General features: G+C 42.9%; 26 non-coding genes across 26 annotated transcripts; 24 read left to right on the top strand and 2 right to left on the bottom strand.

The window, feature by feature from the left end:
* The first annotated feature begins 46 nt into the window (after window positions 1-46).
* TRNAP-UGG (transfer RNA proline (anticodon UGG)) lies at window positions 47-118 on the top strand. Its single transcript has one exon. It is a non-coding gene; the product is annotated as a tRNA-Pro (tRNA).
* Window positions 119-205: 87 nt separating this feature from the next.
* On the top strand, window positions 206-277 carry TRNAP-UGG (transfer RNA proline (anticodon UGG)). Its single transcript has one exon. It is a non-coding gene; the product is annotated as a tRNA-Pro (tRNA).
* A 245-nt stretch (window positions 278-522) lies between these two features.
* TRNAP-AGG (transfer RNA proline (anticodon AGG)) lies at window positions 523-594 on the top strand. The gene has a single exon. It is a non-coding gene; the product is annotated as a tRNA-Pro (tRNA).
* An 880-nt stretch (window positions 595-1,474) lies between these two features.
* Window positions 1,475-1,546, top strand: TRNAP-UGG (transfer RNA proline (anticodon UGG)). Its single transcript has one exon. It is a non-coding gene; the product is annotated as a tRNA-Pro (tRNA).
* Window positions 1,547-1,950: 404 nt separating this feature from the next.
* On the top strand, window positions 1,951-2,022 carry TRNAP-UGG (transfer RNA proline (anticodon UGG)). Its single transcript has one exon. It is a non-coding gene; the product is annotated as a tRNA-Pro (tRNA).
* A 402-nt stretch (window positions 2,023-2,424) lies between these two features.
* Window positions 2,425-2,496, top strand: TRNAP-AGG (transfer RNA proline (anticodon AGG)). Its single transcript has one exon. It is a non-coding gene; the product is annotated as a tRNA-Pro (tRNA).
* Window positions 2,497-2,583: 87 nt separating this feature from the next.
* Window positions 2,584-2,655, top strand: TRNAS-UGA (transfer RNA serine (anticodon UGA)). Its single transcript has one exon. It is a non-coding gene; the product is annotated as a tRNA-Ser (tRNA).
* Window positions 2,656-2,741: 86 nt separating this feature from the next.
* TRNAP-AGG (transfer RNA proline (anticodon AGG)) lies at window positions 2,742-2,813 on the top strand. The gene has a single exon. It is a non-coding gene; the product is annotated as a tRNA-Pro (tRNA).
* Window positions 2,814-3,058: 245 nt separating this feature from the next.
* TRNAP-AGG (transfer RNA proline (anticodon AGG)) lies at window positions 3,059-3,130 on the top strand. The gene has a single exon. It is a non-coding gene; the product is annotated as a tRNA-Pro (tRNA).
* A 246-nt stretch (window positions 3,131-3,376) lies between these two features.
* Window positions 3,377-3,448, top strand: TRNAP-UGG (transfer RNA proline (anticodon UGG)). Its single transcript has one exon. It is a non-coding gene; the product is annotated as a tRNA-Pro (tRNA).
* A 404-nt stretch (window positions 3,449-3,852) lies between these two features.
* On the top strand, window positions 3,853-3,924 carry TRNAP-AGG (transfer RNA proline (anticodon AGG)). The gene has a single exon. It is a non-coding gene; the product is annotated as a tRNA-Pro (tRNA).
* A 245-nt stretch (window positions 3,925-4,169) lies between these two features.
* On the top strand, window positions 4,170-4,241 carry TRNAP-AGG (transfer RNA proline (anticodon AGG)). The gene has a single exon. It is a non-coding gene; the product is annotated as a tRNA-Pro (tRNA).
* An 881-nt stretch (window positions 4,242-5,122) lies between these two features.
* Window positions 5,123-5,194, top strand: TRNAP-UGG (transfer RNA proline (anticodon UGG)). Its single transcript has one exon. It is a non-coding gene; the product is annotated as a tRNA-Pro (tRNA).
* A 403-nt stretch (window positions 5,195-5,597) lies between these two features.
* TRNAP-UGG (transfer RNA proline (anticodon UGG)) lies at window positions 5,598-5,669 on the top strand. The gene has a single exon. It is a non-coding gene; the product is annotated as a tRNA-Pro (tRNA).
* A 404-nt stretch (window positions 5,670-6,073) lies between these two features.
* On the top strand, window positions 6,074-6,145 carry TRNAP-UGG (transfer RNA proline (anticodon UGG)). Its single transcript has one exon. It is a non-coding gene; the product is annotated as a tRNA-Pro (tRNA).
* An 87-nt stretch (window positions 6,146-6,232) lies between these two features.
* TRNAP-UGG (transfer RNA proline (anticodon UGG)) lies at window positions 6,233-6,304 on the top strand. Its single transcript has one exon. It is a non-coding gene; the product is annotated as a tRNA-Pro (tRNA).
* A 403-nt stretch (window positions 6,305-6,707) lies between these two features.
* Window positions 6,708-6,779, top strand: TRNAP-AGG (transfer RNA proline (anticodon AGG)). Its single transcript has one exon. It is a non-coding gene; the product is annotated as a tRNA-Pro (tRNA).
* Window positions 6,780-7,023: 244 nt separating this feature from the next.
* TRNAP-AGG (transfer RNA proline (anticodon AGG)) lies at window positions 7,024-7,095 on the top strand. The gene has a single exon. It is a non-coding gene; the product is annotated as a tRNA-Pro (tRNA).
* A 246-nt stretch (window positions 7,096-7,341) lies between these two features.
* On the top strand, window positions 7,342-7,413 carry TRNAP-UGG (transfer RNA proline (anticodon UGG)). The gene has a single exon. It is a non-coding gene; the product is annotated as a tRNA-Pro (tRNA).
* A 720-nt stretch (window positions 7,414-8,133) lies between these two features.
* TRNAP-AGG (transfer RNA proline (anticodon AGG)) lies at window positions 8,134-8,205 on the top strand. The gene has a single exon. It is a non-coding gene; the product is annotated as a tRNA-Pro (tRNA).
* An 87-nt stretch (window positions 8,206-8,292) lies between these two features.
* TRNAL-UAG (transfer RNA leucine (anticodon UAG)) lies at window positions 8,293-8,364 on the top strand. Its single transcript has one exon. It is a non-coding gene; the product is annotated as a tRNA-Leu (tRNA).
* Window positions 8,365-9,085: 721 nt separating this feature from the next.
* On the top strand, window positions 9,086-9,157 carry TRNAP-UGG (transfer RNA proline (anticodon UGG)). Its single transcript has one exon. It is a non-coding gene; the product is annotated as a tRNA-Pro (tRNA).
* Window positions 9,158-9,243: 86 nt separating this feature from the next.
* TRNAP-AGG (transfer RNA proline (anticodon AGG)) lies at window positions 9,244-9,315 on the top strand. The gene has a single exon. It is a non-coding gene; the product is annotated as a tRNA-Pro (tRNA).
* An 87-nt stretch (window positions 9,316-9,402) lies between these two features.
* On the top strand, window positions 9,403-9,474 carry TRNAP-UGG (transfer RNA proline (anticodon UGG)). Its single transcript has one exon. It is a non-coding gene; the product is annotated as a tRNA-Pro (tRNA).
* An 8,269-nt stretch (window positions 9,475-17,743) lies between these two features.
* TRNAV-CAC (transfer RNA valine (anticodon CAC)) lies at window positions 17,744-17,816 on the bottom strand. The gene has a single exon. It is a non-coding gene; the product is annotated as a tRNA-Val (tRNA).
* A 65-nt stretch (window positions 17,817-17,881) lies between these two features.
* On the bottom strand, window positions 17,882-17,954 carry TRNAV-CAC (transfer RNA valine (anticodon CAC)). Its single transcript has one exon. It is a non-coding gene; the product is annotated as a tRNA-Val (tRNA).
* Between the last annotated feature and the right edge of the window lie 7,939 nt (window positions 17,955-25,893).

The following is a 25,893-nucleotide window of genomic DNA, read 5'->3' as shown; positions in this document are numbered from 1 at the left end:
TAACTACAGGTTAGGCCTATGAGCTGAGCATATCTCTGATACGCATGGTCCGTTGGTCTAGGGGTATGATACTCGCTTTGGGTGCGAGTGGTCCCGGGTTCAAATCCCGGACGGACCCGAGTTTTTGAAGAAGTAATTTAGTGACTATTTAAATGACATTGGCTACAGGTTAGGCCTATGAGTTGAGCATGTCTATGATACGCATGGTCCGTTGGTCTAGGGGTATGATACTCGCTTTGGGTGCGAGTGGTCCCGGGTTCAAATCCTGGACGGACCCGAGTTTTTGGAGAAGTAATTTAGTGACTATTTAAATGCAACTAGCTACAGGTTAGGCCTATGAGTTGAGCATGTCTCTGATACGCATGGTCTATTGGTCTAGGGGTATGATACTCGCTTTGGGTGCGAGTGGTCCCGGGTTCAAATCCCGGACGGACCCGAGTTTTTCAAGAAGTATTTTAGTGACATTTAAATGCAACAAAATACAGGTTAGGCCTATGAGTTGAGCATGTTTCTGATACGCATGGTCCATTGGTCTAGGGGTATGATACTCGCTTAGGGTGCGAGTGGTCCCGGGTTCAAATCCCGGACGGACCCGAGTTTTTGAAGATGTAATTTAGTGACTATTTAAATGTAACTAACTACAGGTTAGGCCTATGAGTTGAGCATGTCTCTGATACGCATGGTCCGTTGGTCTAGGGGTATGATACTCGCTTAGGGTGCTAGTGGTCCCGGGTTCAAATCCCAGACGGACCCGAGTTTCTCAAGAAGAATTTTAGTGACATTTAAATGCAACTAAATACAGGTTAGGTCTATGAGTTGAGCATGGCTCTGATACGCATGGTTCGCTGGTCTAGGGGTATGATACTCGCTTAGGGTGCGAGTGGTCCCGCGTTCTAATCCCGGACGGACCCGAGTTTTTGAAGAAGTAATTTAGTGACTATTTAAATGCAACTAACTACAGGTTAGGCCTATGTATTGAGCATGTTTATAATACGCATGATCCGTTGGTCTAGGGGTTTGATACTCGCTTTGGGTTCGAGTGGTCCCGGGTTCAAATCCCGGAGCGACCCGAGTTTTTCAAGAATTATTTTAGTGACATTTAAATGCAACAAAATACAGGTTAGTCCTATGAGTTGAGCATGGCTCTGATAAGCACGGTCCGTTGGTCTAGGGGTACGATACTCGCTTAGGGTGCGAGTGGTCCCGGGTTCCAATCCCGGACGGACCCGAGTTTTTGAAGAAGTAATTTAGTGACTATTTAAATGCAACTAGCTACAGGTTAGGCCTAGGAGTTGAGCATGTCTCTGATACGCATGGTCCGTTGTTCAAGGGGTATGATACTCGCTTTGGGTGCGAGTGGTCCCGGGTTCAAATCCCGGACGGACCCGAGTTTTTGAAGAAGTAATTTAGTGACTATTTAAATGACATTGGCTACAGGTTAGGCCTATGAGTTGAGCATGTCTATGATACGCATGGTCCGTTGGTCTAGGGGTATGATACTCGCTTTGGGTGCGAGTGGTCCCGGGTTCAAATCCTGGACGGACCCGAGTTTTTGGAGAAGTAATTTAGTGACTATTTAAATGCAACTAGCTACAGGTTAGGCCTATGAGTTGAGCATGTCTCTGATACGCATGGTCTATTGGTCTAGGGGTATGATACTCGCTTTGGGTGCGAGTGGTCCCGGGTTCAAATCCCGGACGGACCCGAGTTTTTCAAGAAGTATTTTAGTGACATTTAAATGCAACAAAATACAGGTTAGTCCTATGAGTTGAGCATGGCTCTGATAAGCACGGTCCGTTGGTCTAGGGGTACGATACTCGCTTAGGGTGCGAGTGGTCCCGGGTTCCAATCCCGGACGGACCCGAGTTTTTGAAGAAGTAATTTAGTGACTATTTAAATGCAACTAACTACAGGTTAGGCCTATGAGTTGAGCATGTCCTTGATACGCATGGTCCGTTGGTCTAGGGGTATGATACTCGCTTTGGGAGCGAGTGGTCCCGGGTTCAAATCCCGGACGGACTCGAGTTTTTCAAGAAGTATTTTAGTGACATTTAAATGCAACTAAATACAGGTTAGTCCTATGAGTTGAGCATGGCTCTGAAACGCACGGTCCGTTGGTCTAGGGGTATGATACTCGCTTAGGGTGCGTGTGGTCCCGGGTTCAAATCCTGGACGGACCCGAGTTTTTGGAGAAGTAATTTAGTGACTATTTAAATGCAACTAACTACAGGTTAGGCCTATGTATTGAGCATGTTTATAATACGCATGATCCGTTGGTCTAGGGGTTTGGTACTCGCTTTGGGTGCGAGTGATCCCGGGTTCAAATGCCGGACGGACCCGAGTTTTTCAAGAAGTATTTTAGTGACATTTAAATGCAACTAAATACAGGTTAGCCTATGAGTTGAGCATGGCTCTGATACGCATGGTCCGTTGGTCTAGGGGTATGATACTCGCTTAGGGTGCGAGTGGTCCCGGGTTCAAATCCTGGACGGACCCGAGTTTTTGGAGAAGTAATTTACTGACTATTTAAATGCAACAAGCTACAGGCTAGGCCTATGAGTTGAACATGTCTCTGATACGCATGGTCCATTGGTCTAGGGGTATGATACTCGCTTTGAGTGCGAGTGGTCCCGGGTTCAAATCCCGGACGGACCCAAGTTTTTCAAGAAGTATTTTAGTGACATTTAAATGCAACTAAATGCAGGTTAGTCCTATGAGTTGAGCATGGCTCTGATACGCACGGTCCGTTGGTCTAGGGGTATGATACTCGCTTAGGGTGCGAGTGGTCCCGGGTTCAAATCCCGGACGGACTCGAGTTTTTGAAGAAGTAATTTAGTGACTATTTAAATGCAACTAACTACAGGTTAGGCCTATGAATTGAGCATGTCTCTGATACGCATGGTCCTTTGGTCTAGGGGTATGATACTCGCTTTGGGAGCGATTGGTCCCGGGTTCAAATCCCGGACGGACTCGAGTTTTTCAAGAAGTATTTTAGTGACATTTAAATGCAACTAAATACAGGTTAGTCCTATGAGATGAGCATGGCTCTGAAACGCACGGTCCGTTGGTCTAGGGGTATGATACTCGCTTAGGGTGCGAGTGGTCCCGGGTTCAAATCCCGGTCGGACCCGAGTTTTTGAAGAAGTAATTTAGTGACTATTTAAATGCAACTAACTACAGGTTAGGCCTATGTATTGAGCATGTTTATAATACGCATGATCCGTTGGTCTAGGGGTTTGGTACTCGCTTTGAATGCGAGTGGTCCCGGGTTCAAATCCCGGACGGACCCGAGTTTTTGAAGAAGCAATTTAGTGATTATTTAAAAGCAACTAACTACAGGTTAGGCCTATGAGTTGAGCATATCTCTGATACGCATGGTCCGTTGGTCTAGGGGTATGATACTCGCTTTGGGTGCGAGTGGTCCCGGGTTCAAATCCCGGACGGACCCGAGTTTTTGAAGAAGTAATTCAGTGACTATTTAAATGACATGGGCTACAGGTTAGGCCTATGAGTTGAGCATGTCTCTGATACGCATGCTCCGTTGTCTAGGGGTATGATACTCGCTTTGGGTGCGAGTGGTCCTGGGTTCAAATCCCGGACGGACCCGAGTTTTTGAAGAAATAATTTAGTGACTATTTAAATTCAAATAACTACAGGTAAGGCCTATGTATTGAGCATGTTTATGATACGCATGATCCGTTGGTCTAGGGGTTTGATACTCGCTTTGGGTGCGAGTGGTCCCGAGTTCAAATCCCGGACGGACCCGAGTTTCTGAAGAAGTAATTTAGTGACTATTTAAATGACATTGGCTACAGGTTAGGCCTATGAGTTGAGCATGTCTCTGATACGCATGGTCCGTTGGTCTAGGGGTATGATACTCGCGTAGGGTGCGAGTGGTCCCGGGTTCAAATCCTGGACGGACCCGAGTTTTTGAAGAAGTAATTTAGTGACTATTTAAATGCAACTAGCTACAAGTTAGGCCTATGAGTTGATCATGTCTCTGATACGCATGGTCCGTTGGTCTAGGGGTATGATACTCGCTTTGGGTGCGAGTGGTCCCAGGTTCAAATCCCGGACGGACCCGAGTTTTTCAAGAAGTATTTTAGTGACATTTAAATGCAACTAAATACATGTTGGTCCAATGAGTTGAGCATGGCTCTGATACGCATGGTCCGTTGGTCTAGGGGTATGATACTCGCTTAGGGTGCGAGTGGTCCCGGGTTCAAATCCCGGACGGACCCGAGTTTTTGAAGAAGTAATTCAGTGACTATTTAAATGCAACTAACTACAGGTTAGGCATATGAGTTGAGCATGTCTCTGATACGCATGGTCCGTTGGTCTAGGGGTATGATACTCGCTTTGGGTGCGAGTGGTCGCGGGTTCAAATCCCGGACGGACCCGAGTTTTTGAAGAAGTAACTTAGTGACTATTTAAATTCAACTATCTACAGGTTAGGCCTATGAGTTGAGCATGTCTCTGACACACATGGTCCGTTGGTCTAGGGGTGTGATACTCGCTTAGGGTGCTAGTGGTCCCGGGTTCAAATCCCAGACGGACCCGAGTTTTTCCAGAAGAATTTTAGTGACATTTAAATGCAACTAAATACAGGTTAGGTCTATGAGTTGAGCATGGCTCTGATACGCATGGTCCGCTGGTCTAGGGGTATGATACTCGCTTAGGGTGCGATTGGTCCCGGGTTCTAATCACGGACGGACCCGAGTTTTTGAAGAAGTAATTTAGTGACTATTTAAATGCAACTAATTACAGGTAAGGCCTATGTATTGAGAATGTTTAAGATACGCATGATCCGTTGGTCTAGGGGTTTGATACTCGCTTTGGGTGCGAGTGGTCCCGAGTTCAAATCCCGAACGGACCCGAGTTTTTGAAGAAGTAACTTAGTGACTATTTAAATTCAACTATCTACAGGTTAGGCCTATGAGTTGAGCATGTCTCTGACACACATGGTCCGTTGGTCTAGGGGTGTGATACACGCTTAGGGTGCTACTGGTCCCGGGTTCAAATCCCGGACGGACCCGAGTTTTTGATGAAGTAACTTAGTGACTATTTAAATGACATTGGCTACAGGTTAGGCCTACGAGTTGAGCATGTCTCTGATACGCATGGTCCGTTGGTCTAGGGATATGATACTCGCTTTGGGTGCGAGTGGTCCCGGGTTCAAATCCCGGACGGACCCGAGTTTTTCAAGAAGTATTTTAGTGACATTTAAATGCAACTAACTACAGGTTAGGCATATGAGTTGAGCATGTCTCTGATACGCATGGTCCGTTGGTCTAGGGGTATGATACTCGCTTTGGGTGCGAGTGGTCGCGGGTTCAAATCCCAGACGGACCCGAGTTTTTCCAGAAGAATTTTAGTGACATTTAAATTCAACTATCTACAGGTTAGGCCTCTGAGTTGAGCATGTCTCTGACACACATGGTCCGTTATTCTAGGGGTGTGATACACGCTAAGGGTGCTACTGGTCCCGGGTTCAAATCCCGGACGGACCCAGGTTTTTGATGAAGTAATTTAGTGACTATTTAAATGACATTGGCTACAGGTTAGGCCTACGAGTTGAGCATGTCTCTGATACGCATGGTCCGTTGGTCTAGGGATATGATACTCGCTTTGGGTGCGAGTGGTCCCGGGTTCAAATCCCGGACGGACCCGAGTTTTTCAAGAAGTATTTTAGTGACATTTAAATGCAACTAACTACAGGTTAGGCATATGAGTTGAGCATGTCTCTGATACGCATGGTCCGTTGGTCTAGGGGTATGATACTCGCTTTGGGTGCGAGTGGTCGCGGGTTCAAATCCCGGACGGACCCGAGTTTTTGAAGAAGTAACTTAGTGACTATTTAAATTCAACTATCTACAGGTTAGGCCTATGAGTTGAGCATGTCTCTGACACACATGGTCCGTTGGTCTAGGGGTGTGATACTCGCTTAGGGTGCTAGTGGTCCCGGATTCAAATCCCGGACGGACCCGAGTTTTTGATGAAGTAATTTAGTGACTATTTAAATGACATTGGCTACAGGTTAGGCCTACGAGTTGAGCATGTCTCTGATACGCATGGTCCGTTGGTCTAGGGGTATGATACTGGCTTTGGGTGCGAGTGGTCCCGGGTTCAAATCCCGGACGGACCCGAGTTTTTGAAGAAGTAATTTAGTGACTATTTAAATGCAACTAGCTACAGGTTAGGCCTATGAGTTGAGCATGTCTCTGATACGCATGGTCCGTTGGTCTAGGGGTATGATACTCGCTTTGGGTGCGAGTGGTCCCGGGTTCAAATCCCGGACGGACCCGAGTTTTTCAAGAAGTATTTTAGTGACATTTAAATGCAACTAAATACAGGTTAGTTCTATGAGTTGAGCATGGCTCTGATACGCATGGTCCGTTGGTCTAGGGGTATGATACTCGCTTTGGGTGCGAGCGGTCCTGGGTTCAAATCCCGGTCGGACCCGAGTTTTTGAAGAAGTAATTTAGTGACTATTTAAATGCAACTAACTACAGGTTAGGCCTATGTATTGAGCATGTTTATAATACGCATGATCCGTTGCTCTAGGGGTTTGGTACTCGCTTTGGGTGCGAGTGGTCCCGGGTTCAAATCCCGGACGGACCCGAGATTTTCAAGAAGTATTTTAGTGACATTTAAATGCAACTAAATACAGGTTAGTCCTATGAGTTGAGCATGGCTCTGATACGCATGGTCCGTTGGTCTAGGGGTATGATACTCGCGTAGGGTGCGAGTGGTCCCGGGTTCAAATCCTGGACGGACCCGAGTTTTTGAAGAAGTAATTTAGTGACTATTTAAATGCAACTAGCTACAAGTTAGGCCTATGAGTTGAGCATGTTTCTGATACGCTTGGTCCGTTGGTCTAGGGGTATGATACTCGCTTTGGGTGCGAGTGGTACCAGGTTCAAATCCCGGACGGACCCGAGTTTTTCAAGAAGTATTTTAGTGACATTTAAATGCAACTAAATACACGTTAGTCCTATGAGTTGAGCATGGCTCTGATACGCATGTCCGTTGGTCTAGGGGTATGATACTCGCTTAGGGTGCGAGTGGTCCCGGGTTCAAATCCCGGACGGACCCGAGTTTTTGATGAAGTAATTTAGTGACTATTTAAATGACATTGGCTACAGGTTAGGCCTACGAGTTGAGCATGTCTCTGATACGCATGGTCCGTTGGTCTAGGGGTATGATACTGGCTTTGGGTGCGAGTGGTCCCGGGTTCAAATTTCGGACGGACCCGAGTTTTTGAAGAAGTAATTTAGTGACTATTTAAATGCAACTAGCTACAGGTTAGGCCTATGAGTTGAGCATGTCTCTGATACGCATGGTCCGTTGGTCTAGCGGTATGATACTCGCTTTGGGTGCGAGTGGTCCCGGGTTCAAATCCCGGACGGACCCGAGTTTTTCAAGAAGTATTTTAGTGACATTTAAATGCAACTAAATACAGGTTAGTCCTATGAGTTGAGCATGGCTCTGATACGCATGGTCCGTTGGTCTAGGGGTATGATACTCGCTTTGGGTGCGAGTGGTCCTGGGTTCAAATCCCGGTCGGACCCGAGTTTTTGAAGAAGTAATTTAGTGACTATTTAAATGCAACTAACTACAGGTTAGGCCTATGTATTGAGCATGTTTATAATACGCATGATCCGTTGCTCTAGGGGTTTGGTACTCGCTTTGGGTGCGAGTGGTCCCGGGTTCAAATCCCGGACGGACCCGAGTTTTTCAAGAAGTATTTTAGTGACATTTAAATGCAACTAAATACAGGTTAGTCCTATGAGTTGAGCATGGCTCTGATACGCATGGTCCGTTGGTCTCGGGGTATGATACTCGCGTAGGGTGCGAGTGGTCCCGGGTTCAAATCCTGGACGGACCCGAGTTTTTGAAGAAGTAATTTAGTGACTATTTAAATGCAACTAGCTACAAGTTAGGCCTATGAGTTGAGCATGTCTCTGATACGCATGGTCCGTTGGTCTAGGGGTATGATACTCGCTTTGGGTGCGAGTGGTCCCAGGTTCAAATCCCGGACGGACAAGAGTTTTTCAAGAAGTATTTTAGTGACATTTAAATGCAACTATATACAGGTTAGTTCTATGAGTTGAGCATGGCTCTGATAAGCATGGTCCGTTGGTCTAGGGGTATGATACTCGCTTAGGGTGCGAGTGGTCCCGGGTTCAAATCCCGGACGGACCCGAGTTTTTGAAGAAGTAATTCAGTGACTATTTAAATGCAACTAACTACAGGTTAGGCATATGAGTTGAGCATGTCTCTGATACGCATGGTCCGTTGGTCTAGGGGTATGATACTCGCTTTAGGTGCGAGTGGTCGCGGGTTCAAATCCCGGACGGACCCGAGTTTTTGAAGAAGTAACTTAGTGACTATTTAAATTCAACTATCTACAGGTTAGGCCTATGAGTTGAGCATGTCTCTGACACACATGGTCCGTTGGTCTAGGGGTGTGATACTCGCTTATGGTGCTAGTGGTCCCGGGATCAAATCCCAGACGGACCCGAGTTTTTCCAGAAGAATTTTAGTGACATTTAAATGCAACTAAATACAGGTTAGGTCTATGAGTTGAGCATGGCTCTGATACGCATGGTCCGCTGGTCTAGGGGTATGATACTCGCTTAGGGTGCGAGTGGTCCCGGGTTCTAATCACGGACGGGCCCGAGTTTTTGAAGAAGTAATTTAGTGACTATTTAAATGCAACTAACTACAGGTAAGGCCTATGTATTGAGAATGTTATGATACGCATGATCCGTTGGTCTAGGGGTTGGATACTCGCTTTGGGTGCGAGTGGTCCCGAGTTCAAATCCCGAACGGACCCGAGTTTTTGAAGAAGTAACTTAGTGACTATTTAAATTCAACTATCCACAGGTTAGGCCTATGAGTTGAGCATGTCTCTGACACACATGGTCCGTTGGTCTAGGGGTGTGATACACGCTTAGGGTGCTACTGGTCCCGGGTTCAAATCCCGGACGGACCCGAGTTTTTGATGAAGTAATTTAGTGACTATTTAAATGACATTGGCTACAGGTTAGGCCTACGAGTTGAGCATGTCTCTGTTACGCATGGTCCGTTGGTCTAGGGGTATGATACTCGCTTTGGGTGCGAGTGGTCCCGGGTTCAAATCCCGGACGGACCCGAGTTTTTCAAGAAGTATTTTGGTGACATTTAAATGCAACTAAATACAGGTTAGTCCTATGAGTTGAGCATGGCTCTGATACGCATGGTCCGTTGGTCTAGGGGTATGATACTCGCTTAGGGTGCGAGTGGTCCCGGGTTCAAATCCCGGACGGACCCGAGTTTTTGAAGAAGTAATTTAGTGACTATTTAAATGCAACTAACTACAGGTTAGGCCTATGAGTTGAGCATGTCTCTGATACGCATGGTCCGTTGGTCTAGGGGTATGATATTCGCTTTGGGTGCGAGTGGTCCCGGGTTCAAATCCCGGACGGACCCGAGTTTTTGAAGAAGTAATTTAGTGACTATTTAAATGCAACTAGCTACAGGTTAGGCCTATGAGTTGGCTCTCGAAGTTGGGGACGCAAGCTAGATGGGGTGTATCTTTTTCCCCCCCTTGCTTTGGCTTCCCGCTCGCGTTTTTAACTTCACACACGCTAGCTTGGGTCCTCATCGATGCGGAGTATCACACCTCGGTGGTGAGAGCTGGTTAACCACTACGTAGTTTGGGCTAAGCGGATACGCGCCCTTCCCAAGCCAAGGTGTTGAGGCATCGTGCCGAGGGCTGCATGGTACTGGGGAAGTAAAACTACGGTATCGCTAACGATCCCCTCGGGGCACCGGGCGACTCCCCGTTGTATCTAGCCTTCCACCCGGGTGGGGTACTACCGGGTGGTGACCTTTTACTTGCCCCCTTACTCGTGGGATTCCCATGGATAAATCTAATAAAAACAACTCTAACACTACCAAACCTACGGTGCAGGGGTCTGCTCAAGGCAGAACCCACACTGATACCACTTTACAAGGGCTTGTATCCAGCGATACTCGTGCCGATTTATCGGTGCGTGTGTCTGGCAAGCCCTCGAAACGTACCGTGCGTCGTCGTCTCAAACGACGGATTGCTCGGCAAAAGGTCAAATCGGGGTCTGAAACGGTCTCCACCCCCGCTGGGGGTGCGATGGCTCGTGACAACCCAATGAAGAGGCCCAGAGCGGAGGATTCGACTCCCTCACCAAGTACCTCGCAGGCGGCGTCGAAAAAGGCTAAGTCCTATAGTGACGCCGCCAGCTCAGAAAAGATGGCCATTGTCAAAAAAGGCTATCCGACGGCGGTCATCACGGAGGAAGACGTGGGCCCAATTCAGAAGGCGATTCTAAGGGCGCTGGATGGGATACCTTCGGGGAGCCCTCTACCGCGCCTTGCGAACTTTAGCCTGACGACCGGGGCCCTAGTATACTCCTGTGAGGATTCGTTCACTGGGCAATGGTTGAAGGACAACTTAGCCTACTCGGTGGTGGGGGATGCGGTGCTCTCAGTAATGAGAGCTAGCGAACTCCCTAAGCCGTTTAAGGTAATGTTCCGCACCAAGGACCAGATCACCAAGGAGCCGGCGGTGCTGTTTCGGCGCCTAAAGGCCCTTAATGCAGGTTTTGCCACTGAACGCTGGAAATGTATCCGGACGTACGTGGACAGGGCCGTACGGTACTGGGTACTGCTAATTGATGGCTCCTCATTGGAAGCCATTAAGAATGCTGGTTTCGTGGGCTATACTGGAGTGGACAAGGGTTCCTTCAAACTCCTTCAGAACACGGAAACCACTAAAACCACTGTAGCCGAGTCTGCGGCGGGGGGTGGGACTAGCGAGATGGGGGATCTCGCGGAGGAGCTCTCTGGTGTCGCTCTAGGCACAGAGGGGGAGGGGGGGTGGCTCATTCGGAAGTCTGTTCTTCCATGGATGAGTCCACCCTACTGGAAGAATCGGATGGGACCCTTCGGGGTTCAGCCGATGAGCGTTCTAGTGGTCCTGGTGAGGGGGAGGATCTTGGGACTGGGAGCTCGCCTGTCGGGGGGGAGGTGCCATTAGCCCTCTCGGGACCGATGAGGTGTAGCTAGGTTCCTTCTGAACCCCTCTCTTAGGGACCATGGGGACGCTACGTGCAATTCAAATCATAGTAAGGCGGCCTCTGCGGTACTCTGCAGGAGGTTTGCTATAGAGGGTCTTGATCTGGCCCTCATACAAGAACCGTCGATTTGCCATGGCAAAATCCTCGGTCTTGACGCGGCGGGGTCACTATTTTATGACCAAACTGCTGCTAGACCTAGGGCGTGTATTTTGGTTCGGAGGGATCTTTGTTGTATCTCTCTACCGCTGTACACGTCCCAGGACACGGCGGCCGTGAATCTAGTCCTGGCCACTGGGCATGCCAAGTTGACTATCACGGCTGCCTCCGCATACTTTGCCCACGACGCGGACTCTCTCCCGACAATTGAGGTGATCAATTTGGTCAATCAATGTGAAAAGAGAGGGGACAAACTAATCATTGGCTGCGATGCCAATGCTCATCACATCACGTGGGGCAGCTCTGACTGCAACAAGAGGGGTGATGATTTACTAGAATATTTAGTTGGTTGTAAACTCTATATTCTTAATCAAAACAATGAACCTACTTTTGTTACTTCTAATAGAAGGGAGGTCATTGACCTCACGCTAGCCACAGAAAACCTCGTGTCTTCCGTGTCTAACTGGCATGTGTCAAATGAACCGTCTCTGTCGGATCATAGGCACATCTGGTTTACTGTCGCGATTACTTCTGTCCCGGCGGGGACGGAGATACGCAACCCAAAACGGACTAATTGGGCCGGCTATAGGGAAGACCTAATCCTACGCTACGGAGGGGGTCACACTCTTAAACTTACTTCACCTAAGGATCTTGATCGGGCTGCTGGTGATTTACAGTGCTCCATCATGGAGTCGTTCCACCGGAACTGCCCACTTAAGACCGTCAACCGCTCGAGGCTTGTCCCTTGGTGGAACGCGGATCTCAGCCGGCTTCGTAAATACACGAGCAGGCTCTTTAACAAAGCCAAGCGCACGGGTGACTGGGCTGGATACAGGCAGTCCCTTAACACCTACAACAGGGCCATTAGAGCTGCTAAGAAGGACTCCTGGCGGACCTTCTGTGAGCAAATCTCCAATGTCCCTGCCACGGCTAGGGTCATGAAGATTCTAGCGCACGACAGCACACATCGACTTAATGCTATTAAGCTACGGGAGGGTGTGTACACTAAATCTGGGCTGAGACTCTCAAGCACATGCTGGAGGTCCATTTTCCTGATTCTACTTTTATCAATCCAACAAACCCTGACTCTCTCTACCCTGTCCTGCACAGGGCTAAGAGGGAAGACTGGCTTGTAGCCAGACAGGTTGTCACGATTCCCAAGCTTCGGTGGGCTGTCAACTGTTTTGAGCCCTACAAGTCTCCGGGACCCGATGGGGTCTTCCCTCTGCTTTTGCAGGAGGGCTTAGACCACATCGCCTCTCCGCTATGCAAGATCTACAGACTTTGCATTGCTCTCGGTCACATACCTCGTGACTGGAAACGCTCTAGGGTCATCTTTATTCCCAAGCCCGGGAAGGCTTCCTATCTCGAGGCGAAAGCATTTAGACCCATATGCCTGACCTCCTTCTTCCTCAAAATTCTGGAGAAGTTGGTGGACAGGTACATCAGAGACGAGGTACTTTCGGTAACTCCTCTCTCTTCTTCACAATTTGCCTACCAAAAAGGCAAATCCACTGAGACGGCCCTTCACGGCCTTACGAATTGCCTGGATAGGGCATTCGAGTTTCAGGAAATTTCACTGGCTGTCTTCCTCGATATCGAGGGGGCCTTTGACAAGGTCTCTAGCTCGGTTATTACTGAAGCTGTTGAGAGATTTGGCATCAGCGCCACTCTTGGCCGCTGGATCAAGTCCATGCTTACCGACCGCGAGGTGTCGGCGTCCCTCCTTGGGGACTCTCTAGGGGTGACTACCAGCAGGGGCTGCCCTCAGGGTGGAGTGCTCTCCCCCCTGTTGTGATGCCTGGTGGTGGACGAGCTCCTGGGGAGGCTCGGGGGTGCTGGGGGCTGTTGCTGCTTCGGGTATGCGGACGATGTAGCGATAGTCTTTACGGGGAAGTTCCCGGATACTGTCACCGCGCTTATGAGATCTGCTCTCTCTAGCGTGGAGCAATGGTGTCAGGCGGTTAACCTTACCGTTAATCCTGATAAAACTGTCCTTGTTCCTTTTACGAGGAAGAATACTAAGGATCTGTTCAATGATATCTCTTTCTTTGGCCAGGTCCTGACAAAGTCCTCCGAGGTGAAATACCTGGGGGTGACTTTTGATTGTAGACTCACATGGAAGCCGCATCTTGATCGGTGTATTAAGAAGGCCAAGATGCTCTTCTGGAGGACCAGGAGCTCTGTCGGCCAGACTTGGGGCCTCAACCCCAAGGCTGTACACTGGCTCTATACTGGGATCATCAGACCCATACTATCTTACGGGGCACTTGTCTGGTGGACAAGGGTCCGGCTTAAGACGGTGCAGGCTGCCCTGCGCAAGCTTCAAAGGCTTGCCTGCATTGGTGTTACGGGGGCCATGAGATCGACCCCAACTGCTTCCCTGGAGGTGCTCATTGACATGCTTCCTCTTCATCTCTTCATTGAGGAGGAGGCTGTCATGGGAGCCTACAGGCTCAACATTAGTGGCTGTTGGGTTCCAAGACTTTGGGATTACAGCCATACGAAGCTCTTTCGGGAGTACGCCGCACTTGAGCCGTCGCTTACGATGTGCTCTGACAAAACCGTTACCAGTTTTGATTTCACTAAGCCATTCAGCATCCACTTCCCCAGTCGGGCAGAGTGGACTAACCTGCTGCCTCTTGGCACTGGGGGTGAAACCATTTGGTTCACCGATGGCTCCAAGACTGATTCCGGCGCTGGCGCCGGCTATTACTGTCAAACCACAAGGGTCGGCTTTTCTGCTTGCCTGGGCACCTTCGCTAGTGTGTTCCAGGCTGAAATTGCCGCGATCTGTTATTGCGCAGATTACTGTATTAACAAAGGGTATACCGGACGGACTGTGAGAATTTATTCTGACAGTCAGGCTGCCCTGAACGCTCTGAACCAGTGTCAGATTACTTCTCAACTGGTGCGTAGCTGCCTCGACCTGCTAGCGCGACTGGCATCCTGCAACAGGGTTCTGCTGTACTGGGTGCCAGGGCATAGCGGATATTATGGCAATGAGCAAGCCGATAGATTTGCGAAAAGGGGTGCGGAGGCCAAGCTCTTGGGGCCGGAGCCGGCCGTCCCCATCCCCTACAGGCACGTCAAACGGTGTCTGCATGACAGGTTGACTGTCATGCAAAATCAGCTCTGGCACAGCATGGAGGGCCAGAGACAGACAAAGTTGTTTGTCGATGGTCCCTGCAGGTCTCGTGCTAGGGACCTAATTTCGCACGGCAGATGGGATATTAGGCTGGCCACCGGTCTTTTGACCGGGCATTGCCGGCTTAATAGGCACCTCCATCTGATGGGTTTTGCCGACGACCCTCTCTGTAGGTCGTGTCAGGAGAAGGAAGAAACATCCGCTCACGTACTTTGCGAGTGCGACTACTTCGCCTCGCTTAGATTAGAATATTTTGATTCACACACCCTGGAACCCTCGAGGGTCTCCTCTCTCACGGTGGAGCGAATTCTTCGCTACGCTGCAGCTACAGGCCTATTCAAGGCCTGATTACGAGGATGCACAATATGCCTTTGGCATCGGTGCTAGGGCGCGTACCCTCCTCAACAACAATAATAATAATATACTTAAACATGTCGTTGCGTGTCTTAATGGCTTTGGGAGGTGGGGTTGAACCATTTGTAGTGCAAGGTTATCAATGGAATTTATTTTTAGAGTGATTTATTGCTTTATTAATAGGGGCTGGTGATTCATCCTACAAGGGGGTTCAAGCATTAAATTAATTACAGGTGTTTGCCCCGAGGGCATTATTAGGACAAGTCTCAACAAGTTTAAGATGTTTCCGTTGCGTCAACAGAAAGGCAATATATCATTAGACCGAAGCATTGACCTAAACGTACTATATTTATCAAAATTATCGGCAGCGTAATCAAAAATTTGTGGAAAACGTAAAACGGTATTGAAAAAAGCATCATTCAAAACGCATTTCGTGTTAGAAATAAAAAAACAATCGAAACGTTTTTGATCATTTGGGTTACAATTGACCGACACGAAAACGATAATTCAAAATTCATAAAATCTCATAGGAATACATGGGAAAATGAATAGACCACCAAAACGAAATCAGTCTTTTAGCATACAGTTTACCGACACGAAAAGCGTCATTTGAAAAACATTTCAAATTGTTAAAAACGTGTCGATAAATTTGCACAGCATTTATCAAAATTACTCTATGTTTCACTAAAAAAAAACTTTAAATTTAGCACCGAGTAAGAATTTAGGATACATTCCTTAACGGTATATACTCCACCCAAGGGGGTGGGAGGGGGAAGGAGATCAACAAAGATGTTAACGGCATGATTGTAAAAATAACTCACTATGACACGCTGAAGGGTCCGTTACCATTAGGTGCGGGAGATTGCTACGTTCTCCCCATCCCCATTGTATGTTTTGAGTTGTTATGGAGGGAATTACACAAAGGTTGACAAGAATACGCCAGATCTTGGAGATCAACCCCCTAAAAACTACTTATTGTACTATTTATTTTATTGATCTTGGGAATGCTGGAATTCCTTAATCGCTGGTTTCAGAGTTTGGACGAGATTGTTAGAAGAATGACGTCATCTTACAATCATGTTGAAACGCGCCCGTAAAGAACTTAATCCTTTTGTTAAGAAATACTCTTTGTAATCTCTTTTGTATTTTTAAAAAATAAATGTGTCACCTTTTTAATACTGTTTTCTTTTATTTCATATATTAAGTAATGGGGGGGGTAAAAGAAAGGGGTTGGAACTATTGGTGATAAATAAATCGAATATTTCTATCATCATATTCATTCATCATCATGAACTCGGAGCTGCAGAGATATCATACTTTTTACTCCTCGCCACAAGATGGAAACTATAAAAAACTTTATGCAGAGCGGGATTTTATTCGTTACATTCCGATGATCTACTACAGTGCTTCGAATGGAACGGCATTTTATTAGCCTGGAAACCCACCGATAATCCTTACGAAGAACATTTGAGACATTTCCCTAAGTGCAACTTTATCAGAGGTAGGCACACAAAAAACATACTCTTTAGCTTAGATGAAACAGAGACGTACACCAAGTCAATAAATAACAAAATCAAGACCGAGGAAAAAAACACCTGAAAAACCCCAAGAAAACACGGAAGAAATTTATCATACCTTTAAAGTTAAAACTACAGATCTCGAAAGATTAGTCTTGGAACTTTACGTTAGAAAACAACTAAACGCTTTATATATCAAAGAAAAACTTAATGACTTACGTAAGATTTAAAAATAATATTAATATTTATCATCTTCCTTACGAAGATAGAAGAAATTACTATAGGTTAAATCAAATGCAATTTAAAATGAAAATTGAAAAAATATCCTTATTATTATAACTTATACTTTTAAAGAAAATAAATAACTTTTTACTTTATATCATATTCTTTATTATATAAAAACGTCTTGGTTTGGACCAAGGCCGAAAAAACAAACGACATGTGTGAGGTTTATCAATTGACTGAAGTTTCAGATTTTGAAATTTTTTTCAAGTTATTTTTATCCACTCAATCCTTAGTCAATATTTAATTCAATCAACTGATTTTACTGTTAATCGATCTAGTCCCTCTAAATTAATTTAAAAAATTACATATCTACGCTTTTTCAAAAACAATTACATTTTGCGAAAACATTTTATCATGAAATTAATTGTTCTTGAAAAAGCGTAGATATGTAATATTTTCAATTAATTTAGAGGGACTAGATCGATTAACAGTAAAATCAGTTGATTGAATTTAATATTGATTAAGGATTGAGTGGATAAAAATAACTAGAAAAAAATTTCAATATCTGAAATTGATAAACCTCACTCATATCGTTTGTTTTTTCGGCCTTGGTCCAAACCAAGACGTTTTTATATAATATCTGTAAATTCAGTCTTAATGTAATTAAATTTTGAATAATTATGTTTGCTTTACCGTCATACATTTGCACTCTAAAATATAATGGTGCATTCAAACACCATATATGCTGTTTTTTCTGGTGCCAAAAAAGACATCATTTAGGGTGTACTTTAACCCCATTTCTATGATCAATTCACGCCATTTACTAATATTATTTGGAAGTATTAAGGAAATATTAGGCATTTAAGCACCATTTATAGTGGCCTTTAGCATCTTTTTTTTGACAATCTGTTGAACTTATAATATTACTTAGTTTAATGGTTTTAAAAGTAGGGAAAAAGTATGCTACCTATGTCACATTATTAAACCAAGTGAAATGAAATAATTGTTAAATATTTATTATAACCACTACACCACAGACATGTGGTAAGTCTAAGTTTTCCAAGAGATCTAACTAATTATTATGTCCAATCACGATGGTTAAAACATGTATCTACCTGGGCTCGAACCTGGGACTTTCCGTATGTGAAGCGGACGTGATAACCACTACACCATAGATACGTGGTAATACTGAGTTTTCCAAGAGATCTAGCTAATTCAAGCGCCCAATCACGATGGTCAAAACATGTATCTACCAGGGCTTGAACCTGGGACCTCCCGCGTGTGAAGCGGACGTGATAACCACTGCACCATAGATACGTGGTAGCACTGAGTTTTCCAAGAGATCTAGCTAATTCTTATGTCCAATTACGATGGTCAATACATGTATCTACCAGGGCTCGAACCTGGGACCTTCCGCGTGTGAAGCGGACGTGATAACCACCACACTACAGATACGTAATAACACTGAGTTTTCCAAGAGATCTAGCTAATTATTATGTCCAATCACGATGGTCAAAGCCGTACTTCTGTAATTAACTAAAATTAACATACTTAGACTTAATTGTTTTGATCAAACTGGCTGATAGCACACCCTGAATACTTAATTGTTAATTTAAGACAATTCCGAAAAGTATCTTCGCTGTAGTTTTTAAGTTATCGGTGGGGAAAAATCACGAAAAACCCATGTTAATCTACATAGGAAATTAGCAAAAGCGGGTGAATATTACTTTAACGTTACAAAACGGTATCAAGTCATATCTACATATATCTGTAGAGTAAATTTATTCCTACAAAAGCATCCTTTGTTAAGCTTACAAAATTATAAGCCTACACAATCAATCAAATATTGACAGGTTGAGAAAAAACAAGTTGGGAAACCAAAATAAACCTCTCCGAGCCGAGACGAATTTACTTTCCAAACACAGATCCGCCAGCCAATGAGACAAACCGGAAATACATTGTTCTAATCGGCGAGATATTGCCATGATCATTTGTAAAGTCTAAAGCGTTTCATAATTCCCTGCGTATCCTCAATAATTCTAATGAGGACCTAATATCTATCACTTAAATGTGTATTTAACTTTCGACTCACTCTGAACCGTTAAGACCTCCTTTAAGAGTACATGAAACAAGGTCAATTCTTATCTCATAGACCTAGTCGTTTCAACACGTATGGAGAGATAAAGTATTAACATCCTTATTATTTAATGAAGCCAAAAGTTACGTTTACACTATATATAAATGTAGTAAAGATGAATTAAAAAGTAAATACCAAATTTGAAATGTTAATATCAAAAGATGTTCTTGGAATATTGAGATGAAACAGAGCTTTATACCTACACAACTACTAAATGAATCGTAATGCCGAAAAATATTTAAGTATTTCCATTTAATATTCTGCAAAAAGAAAATGTTATCGTTTTGTAAGAGATCTTTTCATCCTACTCGCTTTATATTAACTTTGATATGCGTGTAGTGTTTCGATTCAGATGCAATCTTCATTACTCGTTCTATATTAACTCTCACTTGTGTCAGTACGTAGAAATAAGTTTATCTTAAATAATTAATTAAATATAAATGATATTAATTATTTTAATCGCCAGTAAATAACTTTAAAAATAGTTAAATCGTTTAAAATAAAGTTGTTCCTATTATCTTTCGAAACTTTGCTAATATTGACGTTTAAAGTGAAGGGTGCCCCTCCTGCCCGCTTTCTTCAAATTTTGGGGTATATATACGATTCGTTTCCATTATAATAATAGATAAAAACGCATTCGCGTGAACCGATGGTGGAAGCCCTGCCATTGGGAGGCTAGACGTTTCTCGTAACCCTAGCCGATCGCCGCGTATATCTTGAAACCAAACGATGACGAAGGAAAAGAAGCCAGAATGGGCTGACTGGCGTCCATGTGGAATGGACAAAAGACCTGAAGATGGTGGTGCATTGAAGCTGGTGTCAATGTGGAATTGACGGAGAACAGAAGATGGTGGTGCATAGAAGCTGGTGTCAATGTGGAATTGACGAAGAACAGAAGATGGTGGTGCATAGAAGCTGGTGTCAAGGTGAAATTGACGAAGAACAGAAGATGGTTGTGCTTGGAAGCTAGAAGTACAGACTAGTGTCCATGTGGAGTGGACGAAAACCAAAGCTGGTGGTGTTGGAACTCAAGTAGAATAGCCAGAGGAGACAAACCCAAATTTCCGTGAACTGTCAATGCAGTCCGGAAATTGGGAACACGTTTGCTCCGATACGCAAACTGCGAACGCGGTCACGTGGGGCGTGACAGACACACACACAGACACACACACACGCACGTCCGGTGTAATACCTCTCCGTGACATACGTCACTCGGAGAGGTAAAAAAGAGGAGAGTGCGTAAAACCCGGTCCACGCCTTAACAGTGGCCGGCATCTTGTTTCCCATGCATATTTGTGGAATTACAGAAGATGTAAAATAATATTTTCACTTTGGTTGGTGGCAAAGCAATTGATTCAAAAAAATGTTGATAATAATATACAGATGGTGTACAGAACTAGGGATTATCTTCTATAAGTTCCGAATTGAAAAATGGGGAGGGGCTGCAAGAGCTGAAGAAACTCACTATCGACCAAACATCAAAGGTAAACCTAATTTAAGAGTGGAACCTTGCGTTGACAATGCATCCATTTACCGCCAAGGACGCTAAAATATGCCGTACAGAAATCCACCACCGTTTAAAATTTCCCACCAAGATCATCACGACGTGACGTCATCAACTGCCCCCCCCATCCCCCAACCAATTCCTATTTCTAATTTGGTCTAAGAGAGTTCCACAAAGTGATTTATGGCCTTTTGGGGGTTTCACAACTAGCCGTTCATTTAAATGTTATTATCCATGTCGGAATATATTACAGTGTAACTTTCTAGGATGTTTTCTTAAATTGTATATAAATTTTGTCTAAAATTGTCAGGATATATTATAGTGTAACTTTCTGGGATTTTTTCTTACATTTTTTAAGAACTAGCCTTTCATTTAAATGTTATTATCCATGTCAGAATATATTACAGTGTAACTTTTCTATGATGTTTTCTTACATTATATATAAATTTTGCCTAAAATAGTACCTATAACAGTGTATTTTCTTAATGACATTCTACCGTGCTAATATATTTTTGTTTGAGTCATGCCTTAAGAGTTTTTTAATCTAATATTTAAACTTTTTCTGAAGTAGTGTAATTTCTGCTGTGCCCACCTTAAAGGCAATAATCACTTTGTGGAACTCTCTCTTCGTAAGGAAGATGATAAATTTTAATATTATTTTTAAATCTTACGTAAGTCATTAAGTTTTTCTTTGATGTTTTTATTTCATGATAAAATGTTTTCGGAAAATGTAATTCTCCTTGAAAAAGCGTAGATATGTAATTTTTTAAATGAATTTAGAGGGACTAGATCGATTAACAGTAAAATCAGTTGATTGAATTAAATATTGACTAAGGATTGAGTGGATAAAAATAACTTGAAAAAAATTTCAATATCTGAACTTCAGTCAATTGATAAACCTCACACATATCGTTTGATTTTTCGGCCTTGGTCCAAACCAAGACGTTTTTATATAATAAAGAATATGATATAAAGTAAAAAGTTATTTATTTTCTTTAAAAGTATAAATTATAATAATAAGGATATTTTTTCAATTTTCATTTTAAATTGCATTTGATTTAACCTATAGTTATTTCTTCTATCTTCGTAAGGAAGATGATAAATTTTAATATTATTTTTAAATCTTACGTAAGTCATTAAGTTTTTCTTTGATATACAAAGCGTTTAGTTGTTTTCTAACGTAAAGTTCCAAGACTAATCTTTCGAGATCTGTAGTTTTAACTTTAAAGGTATGATAAATTTCTTCCGTGTTTTCTTGGGGTTTTTCAGGTGTTTTTTTCTTCGGTCTTGATTTTGTTATTTATTGACTTGGTGTACGTCTCTGTTTCATCTATGTTAAAGGGTATGTTTTTTGTGTGCCTACGTCTGATAAAGTTGCACTTAGGGAAATGTTTCAAATGTTCTTCGTAAGGATTATCGGTGGGTTTCCAGGCTAATAAAATGCCGTTCCATTCAAAGCACTGTAGTAGATCATCGGAATGTAAAGAATAAAATCCCGCTCTGCATAAAGTTTTTTATAGTTTCCATCTTGTGGCGAGGAGTAAAAAGTATGATATCTCTGCAGCTCCGAGTTCATGATGATGAATGAATATGATGATAGAAATATTCGATTTATTTATCACCAATAGTTCCAACCCCTCTCTTTTACCCCCCCATTACTTAATATATGAAATAAAAGAAAACAGTATTAAAAAGGTGACACATTTATTTTTTAAAAATACAAAAGAGATTACAAAGAATATTTCTTAACAAAAGGATTAAGTTATTCTTTACGGGCGCGTTTCAACATGATTGTAAGATGACGTCATTCTTCTAACAATCTCGTCCAAACTCTGAAACCAGAGATTAAGGAATTGCAGTATTTCCAAGATCAATAAAATAAATAGTACAATAAGTAGTTTTTAGGGGTTTGATCTCCAAGATCTTGCGTATTCTTGTCAACCTTTGTGGACTTGACTCCATAACAACTCACAACATACAATGGGGATGGGAGAACGTAGCAGCCTCCCGCACCTATTGGTAACGGACCCTTCAGCGTGTCAAAGTGAGTTATTTTTACAATCATTTTATTATGCCCTTAAGATCTTTGTTGATCTCCTTCCCCCTCCCACCCCCCTTGGGTGGAGTATATACCGTTAAGGAATGTATCCTAAATTCTTAATCGGTGCTAAATTTAAAGTTTTTTAGTGAAACATAGAGTAATTTTGATAAATGCTGTGCAAATTTATCGACACGTTTTTAACAATTTGAAATGTTTTTCAAATGACGCTTTTCGTGTCGGTAAACTGTATGCTAAAAGACTGATTTCGTTTCGGTGGTCTATTCATTTTCCCATGTATTCCTATGGGATTTTATGAATTTTGAATTATCGTTTTCGTGTCGGTCAATTGTAACCCAAATGATCAAAAACGTTTCGATTGTTTTTTATTTCTAACACGAAATGCGTTGTGAATGATGCTTCTTTCAATACCGTTTTACGTTTTCCACAAATTTTTGATTACGCTGCCGATAATTTTGATAAATATAGTACGTTTAGGTCAATGCTTCGGTCTAATGATATATTGCCTTTCTGTTGACGCAACGGAAACATCTTAAACTTGTTGAGACTTGTCCTAATAATGCCCTCGGGGCAAACACCTGTAATCAATTTAATGCTTGAACCCCCTTGTAGGATGAATCACCAGCCCCTATTAATAAAGCAATAAATCACTCTAAAAATAAATTCCATTGATAACCTTGCACTACAAATGGTTCAACCCCCCCTCCCAAAGCCATTAAGACACGCAAGGACATGTTTAAGTATAACTAAAACACAGATGGGGATAAAGGTGTACCCTCGCCCCCCCCTTTTCAATGCAATAAAACCTGGTGGGTGGTCCAATTAAAGAAAGGACAAAATAAATTCCATTGCTAACAATACAACTGGCTCGACCACGCCCCCAAAAGCCATTACGACACGTCTGAACGTGTTTACGTATAAGCAAAAAACAGATTGGGATAAATTCTTTTGTTATGAACCATATTCGACCCCCTCCTCCCCCTTAATGTCATATAACACAAACCTGGGTGGCCAAAAGGGGATTTTGTAAACTATAGAGAGCCATTTCACTTCCGAACTCTGGAGAGAAAGGTTGGTGACAAAGCTAGTAAGAAATCACGTGTTTCCTCCGATGCACCTTACGGAATATGTAATTCTTGTTTTGGTAAAAATGTCCCTTAAAATGTGCTAAATAGAAAACATATGAGACAGTCTAGCCATATTCGTGTATACTTTACTCGGAAATGTTAAGATCGGTAAGTTTTTTAGCATAATAAGTAATATTCCGGTATATTTCATTCATCTGACCACATCTCTTTCGGTATGGCCGAAAATGTTCATGAAAACCTCAAAAAACTAGAGTATGTCCCCATGCCACGTACGGGTCATCTACACTGCCCTCATTGTGATGGGACTTTAAAAGACGTGCCTGACTGCGACCAATTAAATTATTTGTGCACATCACTTGACTGTGCGCACTTTAGACGTTGTGTTTTAGTTCAATCTAAAAATCTTATCCGTATGTCGACTCATAAAGAGCTAAAACATCTTCTTGACGAGCGAAACCTTTGTACTCTGTGCGGTGAGTTTAAATACCGCATTAAGGACTTGTGCTCTTGTTACGAGTGGACAGATGGTTCACCAGAGATTTAAATCAGCTACAGCAGTGACTTTCGAGATGAAATAGAATTGTGGAAGCATCATAGTTGATGCAAATCATATTTTGCTTCATAAAAAAATGGTATCTTTTACTTTGCATCATAACAATGTTTGTATTTTAGTCGATATTCATGTGTACTTTAGTATTATTCGAATGAAGTTCAGTAATTATTTCTAATAGGCCACTTGTGCATGGTAAAATTGGTGTTTTTAGGTAGTTTATGTGTATTTTAGACAGTATTCAGCTATAACGTTTGCATGTATTTTATATAAATCCCTTGTAGTTTAGTATTACTCGTATGAAAGTCAGTATTAGTTTCTAATAAGCCACTTGTGCATGGTAAAATTGGTGTTTTTTAGGTAGTTCATGTGTATTTTAGACAGTATTCAGCTATAACGTTTGCATGTATTTTATATAAATCCCTTGTAGTTTAGTATTACTCGTATGAAAGTCAGTATTAGTTTCTAATAAGCCACTTGTGCATGGTAAAATTGGTGTTTTTTAGGTAGTTCATGTGTATTTTAGACAGTATTCAGCTATAACGTTTGCATGTATTTTATATAAATCCCTAAGCCACTTGTGCATGGAAAAATTGGTGTTTTTTAGGTAGTATTATATAAATTCCAGTATTTTAATCAATATTCATGTGTATTTTAGTAGTAGTCAGCTTTAACTTTTGCATGTATTTTATATAAATCCCTTGTAGTTTAGTATTACTCGTATGAAAGTCAGTATTAGTTTCTAATAAGCCACTTGTGCATGGTAAAATTGGTGTTTTTTAGGTAGTATTATATAAATTCCAGTATTTTAATCAATATTCATGTGTATTTTAGAAGTAGTCAGCATAACTTTTGAATGTATTTTATATAAATCCCTTGTAGTTAAGTATTATTAGTATGAAATTTAGTATTAGTTTAGATTAAAATGGATGCTGTTACTAAGCAGACGTTAATTCGCGAAGCTCTTTCAAAGCCAGGGAAAATAGTGGCAGTTACTTTTATCCTCGTAACTGTATTTCTAGTTGAATTTGCATTTTGGTATTGTAAAAATATTACCTCAATTTCGGATAACGCAACAAAAATATCTTAAACATGTAGAGACTTGTCACGATAATGCCTTCGGGGCAAACACCTTGAATCAATTAAATGTTTCGTGGTAGGAAGAGTCACCAACTAACAAAGCAATAAACTGAGCGTGGTTACGAATAAATAAAAAGCCGATGGAATGTCTTAAGACGTTTGGGCTAGTCATAAATCACTCTAAATACAGATTCCATTGATAACAATGCAAATGGTTTAAACACGCCCCCTTTTAAGGTCCTAAACCACCTGGTCGGTGGCCAATTAAGGACAATTAAAAAAGATCCAATATACCCTCAGGCTAAATATCAACCCCGCTATCAAGAAAATCTCGCAATAAAGATCATTCGGTTGTAACCTTTTAAACAGTAAAGACTTGTAGCAAGAATGTCCACCAATGCCGGAGATCGTGTTTTAGATTACCGCGTAAACGCCCGCGTTAGACTAGGGGATGAATGCTCTGCCGATTTCGGGGTGAATGCATACAAGCCAAGCCTACTTTTGACAAAAAAGGACGGAACTATTCTCACCATCTCGGAAGACGTTTTGAAGGAATTTATGGAGGAGTGGACGGAGATATATTCAGCTATGGAAACTGGCGACTGGGGTAATTATCGTCACTTGAACTTGAAAATAAAAATAACCGTTATGGAGGGGAATATAGTATTCGAGGATAGTAGCGTCTTCACTCTAACAAAGGCCGAGGCAGGGAAACTGAACGAGAAATTTAGTTATATGAGATTTCACTTCAAGCTTTTAAATGATCAAGCCGAAGTTATTAAATGCATGTGCGAAGCTATTGTAAAACGCATGAATGATATATATCAAAATGGGCGGGGCTTTACCTTTCCTCACTCGGTCTATATACCACTCTAGTCACTATAGCGTGTTACCACGGATAAAGAACGCGCGTGAGGAAATTTGTTTTCACGATATAGGATCGGCAACTCCCTATCTCGAACGACACCTTTTTTCC

The sequence above is a fragment of the Phalangium opilio genome, unplaced genomic scaffold, assembly GCF_054372755.1.
Source record: "Phalangium opilio isolate 3A_F unplaced genomic scaffold, DU_Popi_V2 ptg000100l_1, whole genome shotgun sequence".
NCBI lineage: Eukaryota > Metazoa > Arthropoda > Arachnida > Opiliones > Phalangiidae > Phalangium > Phalangium opilio.
Note: the sequence above shows the minus strand (reverse complement) of the source record. Positions and strands in the feature narration are given on the sequence as shown.